This window comes from Conger conger, chromosome 4, assembly GCF_963514075.1.
Source record: "Conger conger chromosome 4, fConCon1.1, whole genome shotgun sequence".
NCBI classification, from domain to species: Eukaryota; Metazoa; Chordata; class Actinopteri; order Anguilliformes; family Congridae; genus Conger; species Conger conger.
Genome location: NC_083763.1, coordinates 48,769,625 through 48,778,680, shown reverse-complemented (window position 1 = coordinate 48,778,680; position 9,056 = coordinate 48,769,625).

Here is a 9,056-nt window from a genome sequence, read left to right as displayed (position 1 = left end):
TGTCTCACCCAGTCCAACAGGCAGCTATTTTATTTATGTTGGAGCAGAAAACAGTCTCAGTGGGGCCTTAGGCAAGACAAGCTAGAAGTGAAAGCTTTCACCAAGTGTGGGTGTAAAGGAAGGAGAAAATGTGCTTGTGTGCAACAGTAACTCTGGTTTCCTTTAGAGTGCACTCAGTGATTCTCTATTGCTGTTGTTGACAGTCTGAGGTAGAACACCATGACCCCTTCTAACATGAAGATGCTTGCCATGTAGTTTGCAACCTTACTCAAAAAACCCACCCACAAGTGATGCATTGATAAATAATTTGCATAATGTATGTGTGAGGAGGGAAAACAGTGAAATTAAACCTATTAAATAGTTATACACATATACTGTACATATTCATGTACACCATTGACCATTCACTATAAAATAATAATAAAAACAACTGTCTGCTTAGGCAGAGGGGGGATTTTGATATAACACACATACATAAGAACACAATTACATACAGTAGATATTTTAATATGTTCTGAAAGTCTTGGGGTGGCGGCACGGATGGTGCAGTGGGTAGCACTGCCGCCTCACAGCAACGAGGTCCTGGGTTCGAATCCCCGTCGGCCGGGGCCTCTCTGTGTGGAGTTTGCATGTTCTCCCCGTGTCTGCGTGGGTTTCCTCCGGGTACTCCGGTTTCCTCCCACAGTCCAAAGACATGCACGTTAGGCTGATTGGAGAGTCTAAATTGCCCAAAGGTATGAGTGTGTGAATGAATGGTGTGTGTGCCCTGCGATGGACTGGCGACTGGTGTATTCCTGCCTTTCGCCCAATGTATGCTGGGATAGGCTCCAGCCCCCCCGTGACCCTGTTCAGGATAAGCGGGTTCAGATAATGGATGGATGGATGGAAGTCTTGGGCCACAATAGTTTACAACAGTTGTTACAATTGTTTTATTTCAAATTATAATTGGGAAAAATGGCAAAATATAAAACTAGAAGTTTTATATTTCAGAAAACAGTTGAGATGAAACATAAGGGGATAGAGTGAATGGACTGATATTTGAATAACTTTTAGTCAAATATGTATAATTATGCAACTGAAATTATATTTTGCTACTGGGGGACACCAAGGATGGTTATCCTCAACACCTTCAACATCAACAATCCACATTTAAATGGAATAATTGTATCACTACACTAGTTCAGCTGATTTTCTCAGGTTAGCTTGAAGAATATGAATAGATGAATATGCATTTTCATCACAGATACAGATTACACTCATGATGATATTTGGAGACAAAATGCAGTGAGTAAATTGAGAATTAGCATAGTTCAGTTTCTGGTGTGAATTAGGCTGGGACAATGAATTCCTACTGGCAGTGGGTGGTGCAGCTTTTTACAACTGATATGCCAGTTTGTAACTTGCCAGATTGTACAGTGCACAGTTTCCAAAAAAGACATACTGAATTAACATATTTATATAATCACACATCTGTAGTAGGTTCTGTGATATGATGGTAAACCAGTCTTGGTCTACTAATTGAAGTAATCACAACATTTACATTACATTTTACATTTTAGTCATTTGGCAGACGCTTTTAATCCAAAGCGACTTACAAGTGCATCACATCAAAGCATCACATCCAGAAACTAACAAAATACACATGAAATGCTGTTCTAAACATAGTTGTCATCAGAAGTGCATTTTTTTATTTTTTTATTTTTTTATTTATTTATTTATTTTTTGGGGGGGGGGGGGGGGGGGTTAGACAAGGATAGGGATATCAGAAAGGAGGGGCAGGGGAAATCAGGAGGGAGGCCTAAGGTATAGAACAACACTGTTGTTCTATAACTTTCTTTACAATAAACAGCCAATTGGCAATATATGACATTATGAAGAGAAATTACACAATGTTTAATGTAAATATTATTCAAATAAATTATACAGTAGCCAGAAATATGATAATAATATTGATAATAAAGATTTTCCAGAAGTATTTGGATAATCCTAAATCTTTTATTCAGTATTTAGCTTTATATGAAATCATGAGATGTATGCTACATTCATTTTAATACATTACTGTAGTGTTATTATGAATATGTGTGCATTTGTATATTAAAGAGAGTAAAAGAGAGTGAAAAGATTGTCTTGTTAGTATATGCATAAAATGACAAAAGTAAGTAAGTAAGCTCTAGTCTTAACATATTTCATTAGATTCTGCATTCAAAAAGGGAAACTGATATTTGGTTTTAGTTCTTATGTCTATATTAAATAGACAATCCATTAAATATCATTCATTCATTATCCTAACCCGCTTATCCTGAACAGGGTCGCAGGGAGGCTGGAGCCTATCTCAGCATACATTGGGCGAAAGGCAGGAATACACCCTGGACAGGTCGCTAGTCCATCGCAGGGCACACACACCATTCACTCACACACTCATACCTATGGGCAATTTGCCTAACATGCATGTCTTTGGACTGTGGGAGGAAACCAGAGTACCCGGAGGAAACCCATGCAGACACGGGGAGAACATGCAAACTCCACACAGAGAGGCCCCGGCCAATGGGGATTCAAACCCAGTTACCATCCGTAACTAATGAATTCATTTGATGATGAATTTGTTCGAGGATTAAATAATAATTTCAGTAGTGATTCCTTAAATAGATATTCTGTTTTATGATGTTGATGTTAGTTAAATGTAAATAATTGTAAAAATGTATGTAAAAAACAACAACTGATAATTACAGATCTAATGCACATAGTCTTTTTTCAATGGAGGTTTTTAAATGTGAATTATAAATCCCCTATATGTTTTGCATGTGTGTGTATGTGGATCACTCCATCCTCCTGTCTGCCCTGTCAGCAACGGGCATCTGTGGCACAGCCCTGGACTGGATTGAGTCCTACCTCTCTGGTCGCTCCTTCCAGGTTGCCTGGGCTGGTTCGGTATCGACACCTCGGCCCCTCGCCACAGGAGTTCCCCAGGGCTCAGTCCTAGGCCCGCTTCTTTTTTCTCTTTACACTCGCTCCCTTGGCCCTGTGATCACTGCACATGGGCTATCCTACCACTGCTACGCGGACGACACCCAACTCTTCGTCTCGTTCCCGCCGTCTGATACGCAGGTTTCAGCCCGTATCTCTGCTTGCCTCAAGCGTCCGCCATCAGACCCCTCCAACTCATCCACACATCACCCCCCTGCTTACTTCCCTCCACTGGCTGCCTGTCATGGCTCGCATCAAATTCAAAACATTGGTGCTAGCCTTCCAAGCAGTTAAAGGGTCTTCCCCAGCTCATCTACAAAAAATCATCAGACCCTACACCCCTGCCAGACCTCTTCGTTCAGCCTCCACAGGCCGCTTGGCACCTCCCCCTCTCTGAACCTCCACCTCACGCTCACGACTACTGTCTGTTCTGGCTCCACGGTGGTGGAACGTACTCCCCGTTGAGGTCAGAACTGTAGAATCTCTCCCCACCTTCAAGCGCAAGCTGAAGACACACCTCTTCAAGCAGCACCTCTCCCCGTCCCTCCCTACCTCCCTGTGAACCTTAATTGTTGTCTCTGTGACTTGCTTTGTGTATCGGTATTTTTTAGTTGGCTAGGTAAGCAGTGTTTTGATAGTTAACTTTGGTCACTTTTGCTCTGTTTGTTTGTTTCTTGTTTAAAAATAAATAAATAAATAAATAAATAAAAAGAAAAAGCCAAATGCCAATAATGTAATATGTGTGTGTGTGTGTGTGTGTGTGTGTTTACAGGTGCCTTATTTGTTGCCCCGATAGATAGGACTGAAAGTAGCTTGAGCATGAAAGTCAAGTAAAAGTCAAGCAAAAAGACACAGTAGCTTGAATTTGTATAACAACTGAGTAGATGACATGACATATCTGTGTAATACTTTACTAGTTTACTGACCTGTGAAATTAAACATACTGAAGTATTTTGTTGCCTGAAGAATTTTCGATGCAGATGTAAATAAATAATACAACCTCAATCATTCATGCTTTGATTGGCTGCCCATTCTATATGGTTCAGTCATTTGTGGCTTGGGGTGCAGTTATATATTCATCAAATTAATTGGGTGATTAAATGGTTCATTCTAGGTATGTGAGCTATGGTTTAACAAAAAAAAGTGAAGCTTGACCCAGACAGACCAGCCTCCACCAATGCCCAGTGGGGAGCGAAAGTTAAAAAAAATGATGACACACTGAAATAGTAGGGATGAACATGAAAAAATCATGATTGGAACTCTTGACGCCAAATTGCTCATTGGTGAGCTGCGGTCCAGACAGTTCTTATTTGATGGGACTAATTTGGTATATGAACCCATTACAGAGGGATTGCTCCCTGGAGAACTATAATGCCAGCAACTGCCAAGCTCATAAGAGCTCTTCAAGCCAAAGCCATGCTTTACTTCCTACGGTGACCTCCACAATGTTTCGGACAAAGATCATCATTTATTTATTTGCCTCTGAATGACACAATTTGAGGTTTGTCATAAAAAAAATCACAAGTGGTTAAAGTGTACATTTTCAGATTTTAATAAAGGGTATTTTTTATAAATGTTGGTTTCACCATATAGAAATTACAGCAATGTTTATGCATAGTCCCCCCATTTCAGGGCACCATAATGTTTGGGACACAGCAATGTCATGTAAATGAAAGTCATATTTAGTATTTTGTTGCATATCTTTGCATGCAATGACTGCTTGAATTCTGCAATTCATGCACGTTAACCAGTTGCTGGGGGTCTTCTCTGGTGATGCTCTGCCAGGCCTGTATTGAAGCCTTCTTCAGCTCATGCTTGTTTCGGTGGCTAGTCCCCTTAAGTTTTTCTTCAGCATATAGAAGGCATGCTCAATGCTGGGTTCAGATCGGTGATTGACTTGGCCACTCAAGAATTGACAATTTTTTGCTTTAGCAGTATGTTTGGGATCATTGTCTTGCAGTAGAATGAACCACCAGCCAATGAGTTTTGAGGCATTCTGATATGTTAAAAATATATACATACTTATATGCTAGCTACTTGTATCCTTGAGAGAGAAATTCAAATGATTCCCCATACATACTGTATGTTAACATTCGATCATAGACATGTCAGCATTAGCTCAGTGGTAGAGTTGGTTGGCTCCTGGCATGGCTGCCTTTGCCATTATGTGTGTATAAGAGACAGTAACTGTAATGTACTTTCAGGACTCAGGGTTGAGGAACCAATAGCAACCAGGAAGTAGATAGTAATGGAGTGTATTCAGTAAAATCAGACAGGCACGGATCAATCGTTGAAAAAAAGATAGAGATAGGATAATCAGAATCATAGTAGGGGTCACTAGCAAAAGTCCAAACACAGGGTAACCAGACATAGCAGGGACAATCCAAAATGTCACAGGCAAAGTTTCAAAGATAGCTAGACAATCCGAATAGGCGAAGGTACAGAACGTGGTCCTATAAGTGTTTAACAAAAGTCCTGTAACATAAAATCCAATCATAGACAGAAGGCAGGGGTTGGGGTACATGAAACAGGTCAGAACACAGAACAGGCAACTAGAAAAATGTGGGAAGGAATGGCTTACACACATTACAATCTGGCAAACTAACAGGGGAAACACACAGGGTTTTAAATACAAAGGTAATGAAATTAAATTACGAACAGGTGTGCATGAAGGAAAACTGATGACAAAATGCAGGTGAGATGAATGAACAAAGTAGCCGACTACGGAAAGCAAAGAGGGACACGACACATTAAATAATAATAATAATTATTATTATGTATGTACTCCAAACCATGTAGATCCACCAGCTGCTTATTTTCAGTCTGTACAACTCTGTACAACATCCTGTAACTCAGGAGCTGAGCGATGCAGTTATTCTGCCAGGTGCAGGCAGATCACAGTCACCTGATTAAGAAGAGGTGTCGCTATCACAGCATGAGCAGGGAATACACTGACACCTAAAACTTCGTCGCATTAGCCTGTGCAGTTATGCATTTCCTTGCAGGGCTCCCAGCCAAAGTCAGGATATCCACTTTCAGTTATACAAACTGTTACGCTAACCTGCCCCATGGAGCCATTTCACCCTTTTAAAAAAAAACTCCTTCACCAGCTCTTTCCCAAATATATCCAAATTAATGATGAAATAAATAATAAATAAATAAATAAATAATCTGAATAGTAGCATAGAATATAGCAAAGATGCATGGCCCATTTATGTTAAACTTATTTTTGGTTAGTTCACGGAAAAATAAATAAATAAATGGGATGATTTGCAAATCGCCTGATTCCATTCTTTGTCCTATTTGCACAAGAGAGAATTATGAGTCCATTAAGGGGACAGTACATGCAGAAACTTCAGTTTGCATCCGGATCACTGGCAAATCTATCTTGCAAATCTATCTATCTGGCAAACAAGGCAAAGCAGCTGACCATGTGACTGAAAAATATGGCTTATTATGTAGCATGGAATTCCAGAGATTCTGTTTTTATGAAAAAAAAAAAATAATAATAATGTATTCATGGGCAGGTTTTTCTATATAGTGGCATAATTCTTAATAAGCAAAACCAGATGTGAAATGTAATTCTCTATAAAAAATAAACATTTTGGTAACATAACATTTGTGTCAACATTCAGGTATTATTATTGAATGCTTGAACTAACAAGGCTTTAAAATGTTTGTGAGCATGGATCCCCACATATGCAAAGAGTGCAGAGTTCACAACAGAATACAATATTTTAATTAAGCTACATCAACGCTATTTATTCAGATTTTTTGTGTATTTCATGGACCCCTGCTCTCCTACACCAACCTGTGGCCGCAGTAAATTACAGAAGATGTCACATTAATCTACACCACAAGGTGGCGCCACTAACTTGAACTTCAAAATTGCCATTGGGACACCGGCAGATGTCCTTAGTGTACACTATAAAACATGAATTCAATTTGACTAAATGTATATACTAAATTGTATTTTTTTCATTTTTTTATAGCTCAATTAAAAATTGTATTAAAAAGACTTATTCATGACAGATCAATGACTACTGGAACAAATTAAGTAGCCTTTTGTGGTTTGCGTTTCACAGCATAGTAGTTGCAAACAGACAATTCCCTGCCTATGAATGTGTTTGTTTGTGCAAATTGCGCATTATCATGTGGGATCATCAAATTGAAACTGCAGTGATGTCAGTCCCAGCTATCTACAGGAGTTGCAAGTACCTGCCAGTAATTCCTGTGGTTTCGGGAGCACACAGATAACTGGTCTCTTTGTTCAAAGGATTTGCAGTAAGATGTGCAATAGCTGGCAAATGTTATAGTCAAAGGTTCCAAATTAGAGAGAAAAAGGAAAGGCAAGAGACAGTGGGTTCCAGAAAAAAACATTTCTGAGACAAGAGCTTTGTGGAGCTCACCTTCACAGCTGTCTTATTCCCAGCACATTGTTTTATCCAATGTTCTGTCAGGCCAGATAAGGTCTGTAATGAAAACAAGTGACTTAAGAGAACAGAAGGTTCCCCCTTGACTCATTTGATTTAACAATGGACTGAAATAAATGAATGTATAATAGCTGTTAAAATATATAAGTACAAACCTAAGAGGGAAGATAAAGAAGGGGGTATAGTGAATATCGTACTTTAGAGAAATTCTGTTAAGTCCTAAAAGGTTTACAGGAAATTGGAATGTTTACCCTCATGGTAAGAATGAAACCAATCGTCATTTTTGCTTGTAGTGTTTGTTTACCAGGTTAAATGCACTTTTTAGTTTCTATGCAAGTTCCTCTGGCCAAACAAACTATGTACTACAAAATAAATGTGTAAATTGTAGTAATTGTAAAAAAAGAGACTATATAGTAATTGTAATTGAGACTAATGGCACAATTCAGTCCTAGATGACATTTCTCCAAGCCTGCAAATGTACTTGTACAAAGATCTGTGCATGGTGAGAAGATCAGTCATTCACTATACTGTATGCTTTAGCTCAGTGAATTTAACCACACAAAGTCCTATTAGAGTGATTAATGGTACCCAGCAGCAGGTACAACTTTGTCTAGGATAGAAGGGATACAGGTTTGTTAAGTCTCATTTCTCCTTAAAATAAATCTTTATTGTAAAAGAGTAAAGTTGTCTTTGATTATGTTTCTCGGAACAGTTTTATATACAGCATTGTATATATATTTATGCTGTGTTATATGTTCAGAGATGTTCTTCGGCATACCACTGCTATAATGTGTGGTTATTTGTGTTACTGTCACCTACCTGTTTTCTTCAGCAACATCTCTCATTAACAAGGCATTTATGTCTGCAGAACTGATGCTCACTGGTTTTATTTTTGTTTTTTGTACCATTCTTTGCAAACTTAGTCTGTGTGAAAATCCAAGTCTGCCACCAACAATTATTCCACGGTCAAAGTCACTGAGATCACATTTGATTCTGATGGTTGATGTGAACATTAACTGAAGCTCCTGACCCATATCGACATGATTGTATGTATTTCACTGCTGCGACACAATTGGCTGATTAGATAATCACATTAATAAGTAGGTGTACTTAGGTTAAAATCTTCCTAATAAAGTGCTCGGTGAGTGTAGGTATTCAACACAACAGGTTACACAGCTCACACAAGTCTCTGTAAATACTCTGAACCCCAAGGATCACCTAGGCATGTGAAACTCTCACACACTTGAAAAAACTTAAATAGAAGCTTTGACACATAGAAGATGTAATATTCTTGGGTTAAAATTAAGATCCAAATTTAATATTATTATAAATGAAATCTTTCCATGCTGAGAAGAAGGAAGATCTAAACTGATTTTGACATCTTTTTTGGGACAACAACCCCCGGGACATTTGATCTACCTGCTACCGAGCTTGGAAAAACATCTGTGGCAGATGCTAAGAATCTCAGTGTCAATAGCAATACAATGTCTAAGTTAGTTCTGGTAGAAAGATCACATCAGTGGGTGGAAAATTCTTAAGTGGAACTACTTGGCATATTTTTTACCAGACATGTCCAGACACATTTTTCTCTGTACAGTATGGAGATTTGTGCACACAATTTATGCATATGCGTCACATTTTACGTGGAAAAAGCTCTGA